We start from the raw sequence: 21,689 nt of genomic DNA on the forward strand, positions 1-21,689 counted from the left end.
AAGCAAATGTCCATTTGTTTCAGAGCTTGTTTGGAGGGTCTAGCAGGTGAGCACAGCTACTTGTACACCTTTGACCGAAGACTGTTCCTCCTCTATTGGGGGGTGATAGATAGTTCTCTTTGACCGAGTGCTCAGCTTCGGGAGGGATGCACATGGAGCGGTGAGGGAGGAAGGTGACACCTGCCTAGCCAGCCATATCAGCCGAACCAACCCTGGGGATCAATGGGGTGATAGATGGCACAGTCAGACGGCCCTCACATCCATGCCCCTTTGTTGGAACCACACTTTGTTGGCCAGAGCACACTCCTAGCTGTTGCAGTTCTGACTTTGGTCCATTAAGTGCTGACAGTATGACCAAGGCCTTCATTATTCTCCAAGTCCAGTGGTCTTGAGTCCCTGCGCTAGGGCCTGCCATTGGCTGTCACTGAAGCACCTGTGGAAGCAAGCCTTTTGGGGGTTTCTCTCTGGCACCATGTCCTGCCTTTGCATGCTCGAGATGTCCTTACAAACACAAGGGGAGAGTTAGGAGCAGCCAAGCCTAGTGTACTAGCCTTCACTGCTAAGGGCCGATAGAAAGCAAAAGGCTTGGCCTTGACCTCCCCAGATCAGGGCTGTTGGTAGCCTTCTGGACAGCTGCCTGCTTCAGTTCATCTAAAGGAGACCAAGCTAGAAAAATGCTGAGGTAATGAACCCACTCATCCGTTAAACACAGGTGGGGACTTCTTGCTTCCCAAAGGTCACTAGGATATTTATAAAACAAAATGTGTCTGCTACAGACTTACTGAATTTTTTCAAATTTAATTTTTTTATTGAAAAGGCAGATTTTTACAGAGAAAAAAATCTTTTCTGTCTGCTGGTTTACTCCCCAAAGGGTTGTAATGGCAGGAGCTGAGCCAATCCGAAGCCTGGAGCCTCTTCCAGGTCTTCCATGTGGGTGCAGGGTCCCAAGGCCTTGGGCCATCCTTTGCTGCTTCCCCAGGCCATAAGCAGGGAGCTGGATAGGAAGTGGAGCAGCTGGAACATGAATTGGTACCCACAGGGGATCTAGGTGTGTTCCAGGCAAGGATTTAGTCACTGAGCCATCACACCAAGCCCAGATTAGTGAATTTTGAGTCCCACTTAATGGTTGCCATAGCGGGATTAGACCTGGCATATTCTTCATCCTGGCCTTATAGCATGAGTAAGGATGGTATGGGGAGGCAGATTTTTATTTTATCTAATTCTAAAGACATTGGAATTTTATTCACATATAAAAATGAATTTCAGAAAAAAACACAGTCACAAAACAAATAGGGTATTTTGATAAAATGGTAGGCAATTAAAAAACAATTGAATAAAAACAGCTGCCAAAATATAGGATGTTAAGTTTTCTTTTTCTTTTCTTTCTTTTTTTATTTGAATGTGGGTCACAGTACCCACCAGTACACCTGAGACCCGGGAAGGGGTGCAAGCCTGGTAGGGAGGCAGTGCGGGCTCCCCTGCTGGGTTGGGCGGCTGGATGCTGCTTCTACCTTGATCTCTCCCTCAGATATAGAAGGAAGAAAAACAAAATTTGGAAACAGTGGATTCACCCACTTTCTCCTAACCTTTGCTCTTTCCCACACTGATTTTCAAATAAACCAATCTATAAAAAATGAAACTGAACTAACATCATAAAACACATTCAACAAAAAAACAAAACAAAAACTTGGCCTTTGTTTTGCCTTGCAAATACTAAAAAACACTGCTCCTTCCTCCACATGGCATTTGGCTGGGGTGGGGGGCAAATTGTGCAATGTGGAGTGTTTAGCAGTATCCTGAGCCTCTACCTATGAGATGCCAATAGCACTTGCTGTAGTGACCATCAAAAATGCCTGTAGACATTGCCCATGCCTCTGGGAGGCTCAGTCATCCTCCATCCCGCTGTGACTCCCTGCTCTGTGTTAGTCTCTCCCCTGTGCTGTGACAGGGTCATTGTGTCTGCAGACCTGTCAGAGCTGCAACCTGTGCTCTTCACAGGTGGATTCCAGACACAAGTCCTGCTGGGAATAGTACGCCTCGGTCTCAAGATAAAAAAGGAACTGCAAGTATGGCATTGAGAGCAGCTCCTATCAAAATACTTCTCCTCTTGTCTTCCCCAGCATCCCTCCCTCTCTTCCTCTGGCACAGAATGCCCACCCACCCACTCACCCACCATCTCCCTCTTCGGCTCTGCCTTTCTTCCACTGTGCCTCCCCATCTGTGAACACACTCAGGCCCTTCCGAACCCAACCAGCCCTCCGTGGCATCTGACAAGCTTGACTTTTATGGTTTTCTCCTTAGATTCTACTCCCAAGCCGTGGGGCCTTTCTGCACCTCTCCCACTCTCCTGCTGTTTGTATCAGGAGGCCTGGAGCTTCGGTGCAGCCCCTGGGAGCTCTTCTCTGCACTTGTGCATGTGGGTGGGTAGGAGGTACCAAGCAGCTGAGCAGCACCCGATTTAGCAGTGGGGGCGGAGGACAGCCAGCGCTGTCGACACTCCTGTGTGGAGGGTGGCAGATTTTTCACCCTTCCGACAGATGTGCATGGAAGAGGCCGCGTCTTCATTTCTCCATAATTGCTCCTGTCCTCCTGCTAAGCCTTCAACTATCGACAAGAGGGAAGTCTTCTGACACAACCATGTAAACAGATCGAGTAGGCAAATGGTTCATCTCTTTAGGAAAAAAAAAAAAAGCCTAGTCTTTTATATATGCAGACACTTTTCCATCTTTTTGAGCTGGTGCCTGGGTATGGGATAAAGTTGTGGCTAACAGACCCCTTAGGGCCATAGAGGAGCCCCTGGCAGTGTCTTCTGCATGCCTGCTCATATTTGCGATCGATAGATGGGCAGGTGGTCCCCTGGGCTGCAGCCTTGAAGGTGACCTGTCCCTGCCAGGTGCCCTCTTGCTTGGGAGGTTGTGTCTGCACTCCCTGTGGCCTATTCCCTCCTGGTTTGGAGGAACCTGTTTCTGTTCCTGATGGCTTATCTTGGGCTGCTGTTCCAGACCCCACACTCTTCAGCTAGCTCTTGTCTAGAATGGCTTCCCCAGCATTGTAGCTGATTCCACTTTCCCTCGTGATGGCCAATGCCTGGAGTTCTGTTGACCTTAGTGCCTTATAAAGTGGGGGGGGGGGGGGGGGCTGACTTGATACTTATTTGAAAAGCAAAGTGACAAAGCAAGAGAGAGTGTGCTCTTCCATCTGCTGGTTCAAATAATCACATCAGTCAGGGCTGGACCAGGCCAAGACCAGGAGCCAGGAACTCTAATCAGGTTTTCCCCATGAGTGGCAGGGGCCCAAGTGCTTGAGCCACTACCTATTGCCTTTCTGGGTGCATTTGTAGGGTGCTGGTTCATAATAGAGCAGCTGAGACTTGAACTGGTGCTCCAATATGGAATGTCAGTGTCATAATCACAGACTTACCTCCTTGCGCCACAGTGCTGGCCCCAACTCAGCTACTTTCCAAGACTCTTATCTGGAGCCTTTGAACTGTTATCTGGCTGAAATGTCCTAACATCCCATGTTGAAGCTGATAATTAACTTTCCTCTTCTTTCTCTTTGCATTCTTTCTTTAACAATTTTATAGCTCCCTGGGGTCACTGATAAACTCTAGAGTATGGGGGAAAGGTCAAGATAAGCAAAAATAGACAACATCCTTCAGGTTCTTGGATCCCTGCATCCACAGGGGAGACCAGGATGGTTTGGGCCAGTATCTCCCATTGTGGACATTTTGGGGATGAACCAGCAGATAGAAGACTACTCTCTTTTTCTCTGTTTCTTCCTGTAATTCTGCCTTTCAAATCTGAAAGACAGAAAGAAAGAAGAAAGAAAGAAAGAAAGAAAGAAAGAAAGAAAGAAAGAAAGAAAGAAAGAAAGAAAGAAAGAAAGAAAAGAAAAGGAAAGGAAAATGCAAATAGAGCCTGGTATGATGGTTCAATTGATTAATTCTCCCTTTGCAAGTGCTGGGATTCCATATGGATGCCAGGTTCCCTGTCTTCTCCACTTCCCATTCAACTTCCTGTTTGTGGCTTTGGAAAGGCAGTGGAGGATAGCCCAAAGCCGTGCGACCCTGCACCCATGTGGGAGACCCAGAAGAAGCTCCTAGCTCCTGGCTTTGGATTGGCTCAGTTCCAGCCATTGTGGCCGTTTGGGGAGTGAATCAATGGATGGAGGATCTTCCTCTGTCTCTCCTTCTCTCTGTATATCTGACTTTCCACTAAGAATAAAAAAATAAAGAAATAAAGGAGACTACATATTTAAGTATTTCAAAATCATATAATTACCACTATATACATTAATAATTTCTCCACCTGCACCATGGTCTATCTCTTAAAGATTCATTGGAAAAGGCAGAGTTACAGAGAAAGAGGAAGGTCGTCCAGTGATTCAATCCACAAATGGCTGCAATAGCCAAGGCAAGGCTGGGCCAGGTGGAAGCCTGGAGCTTCAGTTTGGCCTCCTACATGGATGGCAGGGGACCCTGCTGCTTCCCCGGGCTGCTTAGCAGGGAGCCAAGTTGGAAGAGGAGCAGCCAGGACTCAAACCAGCATTCCTTTGGGATGCCCAAGTTGTAGCAGCAGCTTGAGATGCAGAACTACAATGATGGCCCCTATAAATCATGATCTAGAGGCCTGAAGACAGAGCGTGGCTCTCAGGTCCTGTCAATGGCTGGATGAAAACCTGAATGGGCAGTAGAGAGGAGAGGCCTGTGCCCCCTTCCAGGAGCTGCAGGACAGGAGAGAGGAGAGCCCTGTGCCCCCTTCCAGAAGCTGCAGGACCAGGCCTGGTCTCGCAGATGGAGTCAGGTCAGCTTCCATGAAAGGTTGCACACAGAGAATGTTTCTCATGGACAGTCTAACACATAACTTTTTGTTTAGCAAGTATATTTAAAGCAAACTATTATTTGTATCAATGATATTACTTTTGGCAATTTTAATTTGGGTAAGATATTGTCTCCTGATGGGAGACAAAGCTACTCAGAATGCCTGGGATGGCCTGGGGCGAGGACAGCAGTGAGGCCGGGACCGGAGCTGGTCACCAGCTGGGCTGGAGTGCTCAGGTTGTTTCCTGGCCTCCATGTGGGGGGATGTCCTGGCAAGCCTAGAGTGACAGCATGAGACCCTCAATGTTAGTTTCGAGAAACACACAGCTTTCCTGCCTATTTCACAGATGGAAGCAGCACCAAGAAAATTGTGTTTGGGGACTTTATAAGTTATAAGTGATTAACTCTGCCTTTCAATAAATACACGAATCTTCAAAGAATCTTTTTTTAAAGATTTGTTTATTGGAAAAGAAGGGTTACAAAGATGGAGAGCTTGTTTACTCCCCAGATGGCTGCCATGAGCTGGGCTTGGCCAGGCCAAAGCCAGGAGCCTGCAATGCATCTCTGTGTCCTCCATGGATGACAGGGGCCCACTTACACAGACCAACTTCCACTGCTTTCATTAGCAGAGAGTTGGACGCAGAGTGGAGCAGATGAGACTTGAACTGGCGCTCATATGAGATGCCAGCAGTGCAGGTGGCAGCTTTACCCATCTCCAGTAAACAAATCTTAAAAATACTAAATGCTGACTGAGTCAATCAGTAAATGTAAAGAAGGTGTCTCCAGGGAAAGTGGCATAGTTTTCATTAAGCACACTGAATTATGCTTTTATGCGCGTGTCCTGTGTTGTTTTTTCAGCGGAGTGAGCTCCTTAAACACCATAATCAAGTACAGATGGGTACCAGCACTCACGGTTACTTCTGCAGGAAGTGGTCCTTGTGGTTCCTGGCAGCCTTCTTTCCCGTTTTTTCGTGTTCACCAGGCATGCTGCTAGCATAGCGCCACCTGTTGGATAAAACAGAAAATACAGCTTTTGTGCTATCAAATTTTCCCTTTACAATTTAAATTTTGCTGATCTAGGATTTCTTCCGGCTTTTTTTTTTTTTTTTTTAATATTTGGCTTAATTTACCCAAGTAAACTTAATGTTTTCTTTTAAAAAGTTAAATACAGGTAAAATATGGAGTGACAGAGAAAAATAGAAACAGATCTTCTATTTGCTGGTTTACTCTCCAGATACCTGACACAGACAGAGCCTGCTGGCACGGAAGCCAGGAGCCTGGAACTCTACCCGGGTCTCCTAGTTTGTGGCAGAGACTCAAGCATCTGAGCCTTCACCAGCTGCTTCCCAGAATGCATTAGTAGGAATTTTGATCAGAGGCACAGGAATCACGACTTGAACTAGGGTGCTCTGATACCGGATGCAGCTGTCGCAAGCAGCAGCTTAACCACTGCACCCCAATGCTTGTCCCAAACTTACTGTTTTCTTAGTCTTTCTGTATTATGTAGTGACCTTGTTTCATTCATTGTCCACATTTCAGGTGACCAATCCTATGCGCTAAATTGTAAAATTCATGTTACACAAAAGGTCAGGGAGTGGGAACATTCATAGACTTACTTTTTTTTGTCATGCACAGATCACTGAAAGACACAGCCACTCTTTCTTGGTGGAGAATTAAGCTCTATAGTGATAGCATGGCAGCATTCTCATGGTTAAAAGATTATTGTGGGCCTGGCAGCATGGCCTAGCAGTTGAAGTCCTCGCCTTGAACGCCCTGGGGTCCCATATGGGCGCCGGTTCTAATCCCAGCAGCTCCACTTCCCATCCAGCTCCCTGCTTGTGGCCTGGGAAAAGCAGTCGAGGACGGCCCAAAGCCTTGGGACCCTGCACCCGCATGGGAGACCTGGAAGAAGTTCCTGGTTCCCGGCTTCGGATTGGCGCAGCACTGGCTGTTGCGGCTCACTTGGGGAGTGAATCATTGGACAGATGATCTTCCTCTCTGTCTCTCCTCCTCTCTATATATCTGACTTTGCAATAAAAAAAAAAAATAAATCTTAAAAAAAGATTGAGAAGAAACTTCAGGAACAGTCATCTCCTTGGTCGTGCTATTTCACTGCAAAGGTGGGAGAACAATGGGTGATAGGACTGTGACTAAAGATGCTCCTGTCTATGCTTCACAAGGTACATACAGAGCTTTAAACATATGTGAAACACACAGGCACACCTTGGCCTGCTGTCCATCTCGGTAGGAATGTGTGTGGCCTCAAGTGAGGTTGAGTTCCCACTAGTTCCAACTGAGAGCTTCATCATGTCACTGTTAAAGTGGAGTTGCCTTGTCTCCACATCTGGACACATTATTTTTTTTTTTTTTTAGGATTTTGTTTATTTTTACTGGAAACTTAGATATACAGAGAGGAGGAGAGATAGGAAGATCTTCCATCTGCTGGTTCACTCCTCAAGTGGCTGTAATGGCTGGAACTGAGCCGGTTCTAAGCTAGAAGCCAGGAGCCATTTTCCAGGTCTCTCCTATGGGAGCAGGGTTCCAAGGCTTTGGTCATTCTCTACTGCTTTCCCATACTGCAAGCAGGAAGCTGGATGGGAAACAGGGCTGCTGGAACACCAACTGGCAGCCATATGTGATCCTGGTTCGTGCAAGGTGAGGACTTCAGCCACTAGACTACCACTGCAGGCCACACTATTTTGTTTTTTTAAGTCTTGTGTTTTGGTATTTAATATTTTATTTTTTTCTCGTCTTTCCTGGTTAATGGTTTCATGTCAGCAGTGGAATCTCCTTTTGATCCCTTTTCTTTGGGGGAGTATGAGACAATATTTTATAGATTTAAATGAAGTATTTACATGTAACAGATTTGAACTATTTGCATGTATTCATAACGGGCTATTCTCTGGTAGTCTTTGTGCAGCATATTTATGATGTTTTAATTGTGTAGAAATTGTCAATTTCATGCTTCCATACTTCATCTTTTCTTTTTGTGAAAGGACTCCTGTAACTGGTATAACACCTCAAACTGATCAATCATGTTACGGTAAAAGCATCTTTAGCAACTTAAGGCAATGACACACAGCTAAAAGCATACAATAGTACAATTGAGCTCACAATGTCCCCAAATATCCTGTTATATGCCCACCTTTGTCTTGGAGTTTGCCCTAATATAAGTAATGTTTTCCTTAAGAAATGGCTTCATAATATCTTGGAACAAATGGCAATCATGGCGGTACTAAGAGTTTGTTTACCATGTGCCTCGAACTGCTACAACACATGAAATGATGCATTTTGGTTTCTCACCAAGGAAAGCAGAAAGTATATGGGGCATCTTCTAAAGGTAGACAAATGTGAACCCCCAAAGAAAAATGGCTTAAAACTTCTACCTTATATTGGCACTCATATTTAGGGAAAGAAAACAGTTTATAAAGATAAAAGGAAGTTTCTTGTAAAGGCCCTCTGTAGAAAGGCTGATCCCTCTCACTGCCCTTTAACAAAAGAACAAAAAACAATTAAATCAGCACTAGGTGAAGGTAATGGTAATTAATGTGTGATTGATTATAAGATATAATAAAAAATATGATATATGCCTTTATAAGTTCCTTTCATTTATGAGCTTTATTTTTATTTCTGTATTTTTGATATTGTAAGTAATATTAGTTTAGGTTTAGTGAAAATTGATTTTGGATATAAGTAAACCACTTGTCACTACGTAACCACATGTGCTGCCAACCGTGGCGTTCCTGGCTTCAGCCAGGTCACTGTAGGTTTGAATGAGTAATAGCTTGCTGAAAATACTTTCTCTGAAGTAAAATAATAATAATGTTTTTTAGGTGTGATTTTGAAATAATTCTAGAGAAAAATATCTTCTGGTTGCTGGGTCACTCCCAAAACGGCCTCAAGGGCCAGATCCAAAGCCAGGAACCAGGAGCTTCTTCCAGGTCTCCCATGCAGGTATAGGATGCCAAGACTTTGGGCCATCTTCTCCTTCTTTCCAGGCCACAAGCAGGGGACTGGAAGAGAAGTAGAGCAGCTGGGACCGGAACTGGTGCCCATATGGGATCCTAGGCGTGCAATGTGGATTTAGCTCCTAAGCTATTGTGCTGGGCCCTGTGTATAGTTTCTGAGCTAGCATTGATAGACAGCATTTTTTTTACTATCCTGAGACATGCTGCTGTGAAAATTCATCTTCACGTTTGTGTGTAGACACATGTTTTCAGTTGCTTTGGGTATGTATTAGCAGTGGAAATGCTGGGTCACGGGCTCACTCCGTTTAATCTTTGCAGGAAGTCAGATTGTAGCCACTGCAGCTGCAATATTTTACATTCCCATCAGCAATGCGCAGGGGCTCCAATTTCTCTACATACTCTTTAAAATTGTTAATATCTTTCTTAGAATAGCTTCTCTCATGGACCCGAGGTGATAGCTCACGGTGGTTTTGGTTTATACTTCCGTGATGGTTAATGCTCTTGAACATCATGTGTCTATTAGTCACTTGTCTATCTGGAAAAAAAAAAAATTGCTTAAAGCCTTTTTGCACTTTTAATTGGCTGTCTTTTTATTATGAAGTTGTAACAGTACTTTATATATTCCAGATATCTTTTATCAGATATGTAATTTTCAAATATTTTCTGCCAATCTGCTGCTTATCTTTTCATTTTCTTCCTGGTATTCTTTAAGGAACAAAAGGTTTAAGTTTTGATGATGTCCAATCTATCTAATGTATCTTTGGTTGCTTGTCATTTTGATATCAGGCTTAAGCACTAATTTACTGTTAAAAGTAATCCTGATATGGGGCCCAGCACAGTGGCCTAGCGCCTAAAGTCCTCGCCTTGAAAGCCCCGGGATCCCATATGGGCGCCGGTTCTAATCCCGGCAGCTCCACTTCCCATCCAGCTCCCTGCTTGTGGCCTGGGAAAGCAGTCGAGGACGGCCCAAAGCTTTGGGACCCTGCATCCACATGGGAGACCCGGAAGAGGTTCCAGGTTCCCGGCATCGGATTGGCGCAGCACCAGCCCGTTGTGGCTCACTTGGGGAGTGAAACATCGGACGGAAGATCTTCCTCTCTGTCTCTCCTCCTCTCTGTATATCTGACTTTGTAATAAAATAAATAAATCTTTAAAAAAAAGTAATCCTGATATGAAAATATTGTTATGATATAAATGTTATCTGTATATAAATGAGTTTTCTTTAAAACAATGCTCTATCTATTTATTTATTTATTTTGAAAGGCAAAATGATAGAGACCTTCTACCTTCTGGTTTATTTCCCAGATGACTGTAATAGTCTGGCCTGGGCTTGTGTCAAAGCCAGGAGCCGGGATTTGATGTGTTTCCACAGGAATGGCAGGGGGCCAAGTACTTAGACCATCTTTTGCAGCCCTCTTTGGCACATGAACTGAAGGCCGGCTCAAAACAGAGCAGCAAGGATTCGAACTGGAGTTCAAGAAAGGAGCTGGCCTTGCAGACAGTGCCTTCACCCACATCCTCCAAATAAAAACAAAACTACCTTGAGCTTATATGTATTTTGTTAGACTAGAAATCCACAAGACAGATGTGATCCTGGACTTCAACCTCACTTGAAAGAGATACTTTCTGTTTGAAAGAATGGCTTTGAATTGTTGGAGGAGGGTGGAGTGAGAGTTAGGGCTTCACCCATGTGACCCACAGCATGGCTGTAACAAGAACACGAGATGTGGGGAAGATTGCACGAGTTCCTGTGATGTGAAAAGCAACTTTACTGGCAAGTTTGAGGGCAGGAAGCGTCATGAAGAGGATCCCCAGGATTGGCATGGGCAGAATTCTGATTTTACAGAGCCGCCAGAAAACTGGTGAATTCTTTAAACCTAGACTGCAGAAATTTGTTTTTATAAGGCTAGACACTAGATGTCTCAATTACACAGACTGTGCAACGAGAAAGGCAGTGATTTCCAAAACAAGATTGCCACAGAAATGAGCTGTGCGATCTTGTACACGATGCAGTTTTTCATTTGAGACATGAGAGTTTAATTTCATTGAAACTTTCTCTGAAATCCTGTCATAGAGGTTTATTGCCTTTGAAGTTCCTAACCGAGGGCTAACTGAAATGTCAGTAGTGTTCTCTAATTTCCTGGACAAGGGACAAGGGAATGAATGAAAGACAGTGAGAGACTCACTAAAAGCTGCAGATGGAAGTAGCATTACAAGTTGAGGCAGATTCCAGAAATTACTGGCCCCTCTACTGTCCTCCTGAAAGTGGCCATTTCCAAGAATGTTGATGAAAAGTAGAAAATGCATTTGGTGAAGCAAATATATTTAACAGAAATGTAATAGAGCGAGAAAATTAGGAGAGTAGGAGCTCAAAATGTGATTTTTTTTAAACCCAGAAATCAGCACTTTTATGCTCTCTGATGTCATTTCAAGTCACCTCACTCTGGGTCTTTCTTCCCGTCCCTAGAGAAGGGAGGGCTGAAGAACCAAAGGGCTTCCCTCGGCTGCTACTTGACTGACAACCTTTCTGAAAGCAAAACAGCAGCATGTCAGGGCTAGCATGACGACTCTATCGGCTAATCCTCTGCCTGCAAGCACCAGTCCCCCCCCCCCCCCGCCCCCCGGGCAGCAGTTTGTGTCCCAGCTGCTCCACATCCCATCCAGCTCCCTGCTTGTGGCCTAGAAAAGTAGTGGAGGATGGCCCAAAACTTTGGGACCCTGCACCCACATGGAAGACCTGAAGGAAGCTTCTGGCTCCTGGCTTCAGATTGGCTTAGCTCTAGCCGTTGTGGCCATTTGGGGAGTGAACCAGTGGATGGAAGAGCTTTCTGTGTCTCTTTCTCTCTTTAATTCCGTCTTTCCAATAAACAGAAATAAACCTTTGAAAAAAATAGCTGGGCCTGGCACAGTAGCCTAGTGGCTAAAGTTCTCACCTTGCATGCGCTAGTATCCCATATGGGCACTGGTTCATGTTCCAGTGGCCCTGCTTCCCATCCAGCTCCCTGCTTGTGACCTGGGAAAGCAGTCAAGGACAGATCAAAGCCTTGGGACCCTGTATCCAACGTGGGAGACCCAGAAGAAGCTCCTGGCTCCTGGCTTTGGATTGGCTCAGTTCCAGCCATTGTGGCCGTTTGGGGAGTGAATCAATGGATGGAGGATCTTCCTCTGTCTCTCCTTCTCTCTGTATATCTGACTTTCCAAATAAAAAAAATAAATCTTTTCAAAATATAGCTGCACATCTCTTTAGCTATCAAATGCTCAAGTGCCGCTGAAAGTATCTTGCATGTCTCCGGTGGCACACACACCATGGCCTTCAGATCAAATGTGCTGCAGCCGGGAGAGGGACTAAGCAAGTGGAAGGGAGGAACTTGAGGAAGGGGTTGGGAAAGAGGCTGATCTGTGCTCCACAGTCAGGATGATCCAGCTCCTCCTTGTTTGTAGCCCACAGGTACCATAGGCTTCTCCCAACCAAGGCAAGAAATGGAAGAGAGGCAACTGTAAACCCAGAGTGATGCAGGCAGGTGGGATGATCACATCTGGATGACTCTCTGACCTCCTACTGCCTACTCCTCTCCCACTCCCATACACACCCAGACCCTGCTCTCTGACTCCTCTCCTCCCTCCTACCCTGTATTGGTCTTGCCCCTAGCTACAGAGAAAGGATAGAAATAAAAGGCTAATTGTTTAGGCGACACTTTCAGTACTTCCTGGGAAATCATGCTTTAACCTTCTAGGGTCACTGCCCCACCCCATGTTCCTCTGCCCAGAGGTAATTTATCCAGGCTCCAAAGACAAGGAGAGAGGGCTGGGGTCGGGGAGGGGTGAGCCCTTGAGGCAAAGGAGTTCAAACTGACCGCCCAGGAGAGGGCGAGGCCACACAGCAAGCTGCTGCCTCCTAAGCCCCAACCTTTCGCCAGAAGGAATCAAGCACACTTTGCAAGTCTCCAACCTCTGCTGGAGAGTCTGTGCTGAATGGAGCTAGAAGGCCTGCAGTGTCACCAAGCCCTTCAGAAACTGCCATGATTGTCCAAACAGGGCCCTTTGGGTGCCTGATTAAGAGGCTGAGACCCAATTTCATTATGGAAATGAATTTCTTTTACTTAATTTTTTTTGAAAGACAGTTACAGAGAGTGAAGGAAAGACACACACACACACAAACACACAAACACACAAACACAGATCTTCCATTTTTCGGTTTACTCCTCAAAGGGTGACAATGGCCAGAGCTGGGTTGGTCTAAAGCTGGGATCCTGGAGATTCCTCAGGTCTCCCACATGGCTGCATGGGTCCAAGGTCTTGGGCCATCATCTGCTGTTTTCCCAGGAGCATTAGCAGAGAGCTGGATGGGAAGTGGAAGAGCTGGTTCTTGAACTGGCACCCAAATGGGGCAATGGTGCTATAGGTGGAGGCTTAGCCTACTACTCCACATGGCAGGCACCAGAAATGAAATTCTTAAAGTTACAAAAAGAATTTATCTGTTTGGATTTGGATTGGTGGGGGTAATGGTCAGGGACCGCCAAGGTGACCACTCGATGGGGAACATGTGGGTCATTCTGCGTCTAGGCACACAAAGCCCTGTCTTGTATGTTCATTAAGTAACTGGAAGCCCAACCCTAGTCATCCAGTACTCCTCTTGGCCTGCGGTTGGTCTCCTGTGGACTGCTGACCACCTCTGAGAAAAGCAAAAGGTGCTAGCCTGCTGCCCTTCTTGTTTCCAGTCTGGCAGATGGGGGGCCTGCTGCTGGTACTGGCTTTGTCCATCCTGACTCTGAAATTAGATGGTTAGCACGAATCCACATGTGACTCGGGGACCCTCACTGATACAGCATCACTTTGGGACCCTCTCTTATGGGATCTCCATATCAAGTTGAGTTTTCTGTGAAGTTCGGTCAGCTCTGTTCCAGTCAACCTGACAGTATTGGGCAGAGAACAGACGTTTTAGTAGGTAACCTGCTCTTGTTTATGGCTTCAAGCAAGGCGCTGGATATGGGAGGATTCTGAGAGGCTGCATTGTGGTGGTGCACTGCATGAGGAGGAACCGAAAGCTGATCTAACACAGAGCAACAGACTGATAGTCGGGACTTCCCTGGACAACAGCCCGCTTCTGGGGAAACCAGCTTCTTTCCTTGGTTTCATTTCTTTTCTTTCCCGTAGAGGTTTGGAAATAAGATCCATCCAGTGTCCTGCAGATCTCCACACAGTCTCCTCCCGGATGGGGTCCCTGGATGCCTTAGGCTGAGTGTTGGGGTCACGATGACAGTGGTGGCTGTGGGTTGTTGGTTTGCAGCTTCCTTCCCAGAGCTGGACTTTTCCCAGAAGCAGAGAGACCTGGTTCAGATGAGTCAATGCCAATTGTGCCATGGCCACAGCCTGGGAGAACAGTTCAGAGGGGCTGGTGTGGCATGGAGAGTTAGGACCCTGCTGTGACACCAGCATCTTAGATGGGAACCTCAGTTCAAGAGTCTGCTGAACTGTTTCCCACCCAGCTCTCTGAGAGTATGCTTGGGAAAGCAGCAGGTGACAGGCTGAGTACTTGCATACCCTTCCATCTATGAGGGAGATCTGCATGGAGTTCCAGGATCCTGACTTGGGTTTGGTCCAGCTGTGGCTACTGTAATTATTTGGGGAGTAGAGAGACAATCTTTCTCCATCTTTTCTTTTTTCTTTGACACTTCACCTTTTAACTAAATGCATATATGTATATATATTTGCAGGGAGGGCAGAACAGTGGCTTAGGAGGCTAATCCTTCACCTGTGGTGCTGGCATCTCATATGGGTTCTGATTCTAGTCCTGGCTGCTCCACTTACTATCCAGCTCCCTGCTTGTGCACTTAGAAAGCAGCTGAGGATGGCCCAAGTCCATGGGACCCTGCACTCACTTGGGAGATGTGGAAGAAGCTTTTGTCTTTTGGCTTCAGATTGGCTCAACTCCAGCCATTGCAGCCATTTGGGGAAACCAGTAGATGGAAGATCTCTCTTTCTCTGTCTCTTCTTCTCTCTGTAAATTTGCCTTTCAAAACCAAAGCCAAAGCAAACCAAAATAAAAAACAGAAGAAACACAAGAAAGACATGGCTTTGCATACTTTTTAAACTATCATTTAAAGAAGTGAACATAGGCAGTACTTTGAATAAAGGGAGTATTAATGATTCTCACATTTTATTTTATTCATTAAAGATGTATCTATCTTACAGAGAGAAAATAGACACACACACACACACACACTCACACACACACACATCCTTCATCTGCTTTTTCTGTCCCTCCAGATGGCTGCAGTGGTCGTAGTTATGCCAGCTTCAAGCCAGGAACAGAAATACCACCCAGGTCTTCCATTGCTTACAGGGAACTGGATCGGAAGCAGAGCGACCAGGACACAAACTGGCACACATTTTAAATGAATAATAATGAAGATGGTTCAATTAACCTGTTTTAAAGATTTACGTTTGGGGCATGGCATGATAATCTAGTGGCTGAATCCTCACCTTACAACTACCGGAATTCGATATGGACACCGGTTCTATTCCTGACTACTCCACTTCCCATCTAGCTCCCTGCTTGTAGCCTGGGAAAACATCAAGGACAGCCCAAAACTTTGGAACCCTGTATCCACGTGACAGACCCGGAAGAAACTCTTGGCTCCTGGCTCCGGATTGGCTTAGGTCTGGCCAATGTGGCCACTTGGGGAGTGAACCCATGGACAGAAGATCGTTCTCTTTGTCTCTTTAGATTTGGCTTTCCAGTAAAAATAAATAAAATCCTGCTAGTCAGATCTACAGAGAGGAGGAGAAACACAGAGGAGGATCTGTCCACTGATACACTCCCCAAGTGGCTGCAACAGCCAGAGCTGAGCCAAATTAAAGTCAGTAGCTTCTTCTGGGCCTCCTACACAGGTGCAGGGTTTCAAGGCTTTGGGCCGTCCTCTACTGCTTTTCCAGGCCACCAGCAGGGAGCTGGATGGGAAGCAGGGCTGCCGGGACACGAATGGGCACCCATATGGGATTCTGGCATGAGCAAGGTGAGGACTTTGACCACTACACTACTGTGCCAGGCCCCAAAATAAATAAATCTTAAAAAAATTTTTTTGCATCCTCTCCTCAGCAGCACATGTACTAAAATTGAAACGATACAGAGAAGATTAGCATGGCCCCTGCACAAGGATGACACACAAATTTGTGAAGCATTCCATATATATATGCATGTTTACTTGAAAGCTTGAGTAACAGAGAGAGTGATCATCTATCCGCTGGTTCACTCCCCATGTGCCACTCACCTCAGGTCAAAGCCAGGAGCCCAGGATTCCATACTGACATTCCAGATGGGTGACAGGGACCCAAGTACTTGGGCTATGTTCTTCTGCCATCCCAGGTGCATTGTACGAATAGTAGATCAAAAGTGCATCAGTTGGTACTGGAACCAGCACTGATTTGGGAAACCAGCATGTCAAGCAGCAGCTTAACGTGCTGTTTTCTCACGAGCACCCTGTCCAATTAGTCTGTACTTACATCCCGCTGCTGGAAGTTTGCAGTCTCCAGCTGAATTGCACCCCCAGTGTCAACAAGATTTGCTGTGTGTTGTTCTCTGCCACTGATATGTGGCAGGAATGCTGCTATCTTGGTGTTAATCTTGGAGTTCCTGATTCAAGCCATGAGGTCAGCTCCCAGTCCAGGTCAGGAATGTCCACAGAGGTCTGGAGTGGAGCGAGCTCTTGGTGACTCCTTAAGCCCAAGCTGCTTGTCTCAGCAACTGGGTTTCTTTAGATCCAGTTTAAGCTGAGGACTCCTAAGGGAAGCACCTACCTTGATTCTCTTTGTTTTTTAAATATTTATTTTATTTTTATTGGAAAGGCAGACTTACCAAGGAAAGGAGAGACAGAATGATCCTCCATCCACTGGTTCACTCCCCAAATGGCTGCAATGACTGGAGCTGAGCCAATCTGAAGCCAGGAGCCAGGAGCTTCTTCCAGATCTCCCATGCCGGTGCAGTGTCCCAAGGCTTTGGTCTGTCCTTGACTGCTTTCCCAGGCCACAAGTAGGGAGCTGATAGGAAGTGAAGCAACAGGAACCCAAATGGCTGCCCATATGGGATGCTGGTGCTTGCAAGCACAGGATTAGACAATTGAGCCATTACCCAACCCCAAGCCCCACCTTAATTCTTTCACCCCAGGTGGCATGAGCAGGTTTGCATCAGCTTACTGACCTACTCAAACCTCAGGAGTAGAAAAAGCTTCAAGGTGTGTGGTTGGATTCAGGACTTGGTGTCCCTCTACCTAGTGGCTCTTCCACAGCAATTGTTGTATCTTAGGTATTCAAGGGCCACTGCCCCATTCAGCTCTGAATCTCCCACCATCCTCCGTGTTGGCAAGAGGGAAGCAATGTCTCCAGACTACATTTGTTCACTCCAACAGAGGAGGAAAGTATGCCTTCTTTCTTATAAAATTCCCAGTTGTCATTAAGGTTCGTGTACTCTGGGTAGGTCACAAGTGCACACGTGCTCACCCACCGCCTCACCCCTCCCCCTCCACACACAGCTGATCACTGTGACCTCTGGAAGGCCACGTCTTTGATTGGCTGAGCTCCTTGCTCACAGCTCACTCCTACTTCCAATCCAGCTCCCTGCTACTGCACCCTAAAAAGCAGAGAAAGACAGCCCATGGACTTGCGTCTCTACACCCATGTGGGAATCTTGGGTGGAGTTTCTGGCTCCTGGTTTTGGCTCAGCTCAGCTCAGCTGCTGTGGCCATTGAAGAAGTAATCAGAAGATGGGATAGCTCTGGCTTTTGTGCTCTCTATGTAAATCTGCCTTTCAAGTAAATTTAAAAAATAAAAACAAGCCAGGCAGAGAGCAAGTTACTGGAAGGGGATAGAGAAATGTAAGTACAGCCTGAGTGTAATGGAGCTGTCCTACCAGGGTGACAGCTGCCTGTCTGCTGATGTGTCAGCGACCTCTGCTGGCCAGATGTCCCTCTATGCTCTGCACAGGAGGTGGCGTTCCTTCCCACGCTGTGGTTCCCTCCAGACAAGGGTAGGTTGTCCTGGCTTTCAGGAGAGGGGAACGGGGTTACCCAGCCAGTTGCTGCCATTTGGAGAATGGACCAGTACAAGCTCTCTCTATCTCACCCTCACTGTAATTTTACCTTTCAAATAAACAAGATCTTGTTTAAGAAAAAGATACCTGTCTAACATCAGAGCTATGCATGGCTTTGGTTCTTGACTCCTGCTTCCTGCTAAGCAGACTCTGGGGGAACAGCAGTGATGACTCAAGTACTTGGGTTCCTGTTACCCACATGGATGACCCGCACTGAGTTCCGGCTCCCAGCATTTGCTTGGTGCAATCCTGGGGCCCTTGTGGACATTTGGGGAGTAAACCAACAGATGAGAATTCTTTATATACCTTTCACTATTTCTGACTCTCAAAATAAATAATAAAAAAATTTTTTTAAAGAGTAGCATGGGGCCCGGTGTGATGGCTTAATTGACTAATTACTTCCAAGCGCCAGGATCCCATGTGGGTGCCAGTTCGTGTCCCAGCTGCTCCACTTCCCATCCAGCTCCCTGCTTGTGGCCTGGGAAAGCAGCAGAGGATGGCTTAAAGTCTCAGAATGCTGCAACTGTGTGGGAGACCCTGAACAAGCTCCTGGCTTTGAATTGGCTCAGCTCCAGCCATTGTGGTCACCTGGGGAGCTGGTGGGTGGAAGATTTCTTTCTGTAAAATCTGTCTTTCCAATAAAAATACACATAAAAAAGAACAACATGTTTACAATTTGACAAAGTAAAGTTAAAGCACAGTGAAGGCAAGTTCAGTGTTTTGCAGTGGGGCTCAGGGCAGGTGCGGTGGTCACATACTTCCTGTCGCTGGGCCACATTTAACCCACAAGTGAACGTGGAGGCTGTTGCTGGACAAGGCCGTGGGCATCCCTCAGTGAAGCGGTCTTTCCTACCGGCAGGCAGGGCACATCCGTTATGGCAGACTGCAGGCTAGACAGCTGGACCGCCTGCTGGAGCTGTCGTGAGAAGCCATGAGGTTCTGTCCAGTGGAACCACATGGTGGCACCCAAGAGCCTCCGCAGGCCTACTTGGCTTAACGAGGGAGCGGGCGTGAACTCCCAAGATAACCAATCCTTGAGCTGGGAATGAAGCAGATGGCAGCGGATTCCTTTGCCTGTTAGGTCCCGAGGAGCTGGCCGCCAGCCACCCCCAGCTCCAGCCCTGCTGACAGAGCGGGCTGATCGGCCCACTGAGAGCTGAAGAAGCAGACCAGTTGGAGGTGGCAAAAGCGTGGAGGGTTTCTGGCGCCCGCGTTTTCTCACCTCTCTTTGGTTCTGTCCTATGTTCGTCTTTCAGTGTTCCATTTTGTTTATACAACACAAGATCACCAAGATACCAACTTCTGTTTAGTTTTCATCTAACACAGATTAGAATTCTGAAAATTTCTCTTGGAGTTCAGTACTTGAATTATATCCACTAGAATTATATATTATATCCATTAGAATAGTGAGGAGTCTGTTAGATGGAAATTCTGGATAAACAACAGTTAACCAGAAAACCTTTTTTTCTGTTAGTTTCCATCCTTGTAAAAGTCTAAAATGTATGTGCTAACAACATGCTATTGGAAATAAAAAGCCTATCAACTAAGAGATAGGTGAGCATTCATATAAAAGAATAGTACGCAATCATCAAAAGAGTAAAACCTTATTTGAAAGAGAGATGGAGAGAGGAGAGAAAGAATCTTTTATCCATTGGTTCATTTTGCAGATGCCTGCTGTTTAGCTAGGGCAGAGTCAGCCTAAGCAAGAGGCTGGGAACTCAATGAGTCTTCACCTTTTGCCTGCCAGAGTGCGTTGCAGCAGGAAGCTGGAGTCGCAAGTGGACCTGGGCCCAAACACTGTGATATGAGATGTGGACATCCGAAGGGCTATCTTAATCACTGCATCAGATGCTGAGTCCTCCTTGAACTTTTTCAAGCAAATTCAGGGGTGAGATTCCCACTCTAGAAGGCAGATTAATACCTGCCTACAATTCAGAGGAGGAAGAGACGAAGCATTCTCAGAGAGGGAGAAAACTGTAGCGGAAGAGCCATGACCTCTGAAAGATGAGACTGGTGGGGACCCAGGGTGTGGAGCCAATTCAACCAGCGGGGATGACATGATCTGAACTGAAACAACAAAAGCAGCTGCATCTGGTCCATGAGGTGGCGTCTGTCACCACGGTGGGCCCTGTAGTCCTTTGTGAGCCAGGGGAAAAGGGTGACTCTTGGTGCTGTTGCCACTGGCAACGGGGCTAAGAGTGCCACCAGGAGCCCCGAATGCCTTGCTCCAAGACAACTGCCTGCTGTTGGGGAATGCGTGGCTGCAGCCCTGCTTAAGTCTGCCCTGTAAGTTCAGGAATCCTGCTTCAGTGTGAGCTAGATTCCTCCTGGTGGAGGCTCCTTTGGGGGCTGACCCTTCTTGGGGATCACACCAAAGCATGTTCACGGCACTGGGACATTGTGACCCTGCTCAACCATGTGATATCTTCTTCACCCTGTTGCTCACTTGCTTCCACTCACAACCCCTTGTGATGACCACAGTGATGAGCACACGCCCCCAGGGTCCACCATCTAAGGGCCTAGGGCATGACCTGGGATGTTTTGAGAGGGCCTTGCTGACCATCCTAAGAAGGATCCTGATGGGTGATGGTTTCTAGGGACACCTTTCAAGCCAGAATTTCCTCCCTTGCTTCTCCCCGACCCCCGGCAATCCGACCACACTGAGGCACACAACCATGATGGAGTGAGGGGTGGCTGAGTCAAAGGAATTGGCTCCAAGTTTGATCCAAGAGTCTCAAGCTTGAAGCTGATGACAAGAACCCTAAAGGCAACAGCTCAGCGCCGAGTTAAGCAGCTCAGGGGAAGACATGTGGACCCTAGGAAGCACCTTACCACTGAGTGTCTTTGTAAGAAGTTTTTGTAAAAAAATCACTCTATATTCTGCATAAATAAAGTGTATGACTCTTTAAAGTGCTTTTCTAGGGCATGATTCTGAAATGTAAGGGAAGCCTGACTCGGGTGAGCTGACCCAGCATGGCCTTAAGCAGCAGCCACTGTGGCAAGTGCACTATGCATGGGCATTGCCCTGCCATGGTCACTGTCCTCTTCAGGCATGGAGAAAGAAGAGACACACATGGGCTTTGGAGTCAGGCCAACGTGGACTGGACCCAGGGGTTGGACAGTGAAGTGCTACTTCCGGGGTGGAGCCTATTAATGAACTAGCTTTGTGGGAAGGTGTTACCCAACGCCTGGCACAGAACAAAAGCCATCTGCTTCCTGAGGCCAACAGCAGGAGAGTCCCCAGAGAGCATTTCATGTTGAAGCAGCATCTGATGTGCAGGACCGTCCAAACACTTGATTATCCCAAGTCTGCAATCCCTAGTTAAGTTTGCCCCGCCCCTTTTTTCTAATGGCATAATTCATTCGGGTCCTAAGCGTCTGAGAAGGTCCCAGGGCATGTAAACGAGTCAAGCAAACTGAACCACATGGGAGACCAAGCCTTGACTCATGCAGATGAGGTGGCTGCACAGAATTAACAGCAAAGCATCTGAGAAGAGACTTGGTGTAGGAATAAGCTATTTTAATCAGGCAAAAACAAATTTCATATTCATTATTTCTAAAAATAAAATTAGACTTCTCCAACCCTTAACATCTGCATTTAATAATATCTTCTAACCAAAATACAGATGCTAAAACGGCATACAATATATCATGTACAGCATACGGTATTCCACTATTTGTACTTGACTTCTAGTTGGTCATTATGTACTCAATGAATACTTAACCATCACTCAGAATAAAATTTCCACAATTAACAACAACAAAAATGAGACATGGCTGTCTTAAAACGACTCTGCTATAAATTGTATAGAATATA

General features: G+C 46.5%; 1 protein-coding gene and 1 non-coding gene across 3 annotated transcripts in view; one reads left to right on the forward strand and one right to left on the reverse strand.

Moving 5' to 3' along the window:
• Positions 1-5,298: 5,298 nt before the first annotated feature.
• The window catches only part of ZBTB38 (zinc finger and BTB domain containing 38), a 75,223-nt gene continuing 58,832 nt past the window's right edge, over positions 5,299-21,689 (reverse strand). For both annotated transcript variants that reach the window (XR_009244428.1, XR_009244427.1), the window contains one exon: positions 5,299-5,824. The gene's annotated coding sequence lies outside the window, so the exon portion shown is untranslated. The remainder of the gene's footprint in view (positions 5,825-21,689) is intronic.
• LOC118760420 (U6 spliceosomal RNA) lies at positions 15,874-15,980 on the forward strand. Its single transcript, XR_004996777.1, has one exon. It is a non-coding gene; the product is annotated as a U6 spliceosomal RNA (small nuclear RNA).

Source organism: Ochotona princeps, chromosome 30 (assembly GCF_030435755.1).
Source record: "Ochotona princeps isolate mOchPri1 chromosome 30, mOchPri1.hap1, whole genome shotgun sequence".
Taxonomy (NCBI): domain Eukaryota; kingdom Metazoa; phylum Chordata; class Mammalia; order Lagomorpha; family Ochotonidae; genus Ochotona; species Ochotona princeps.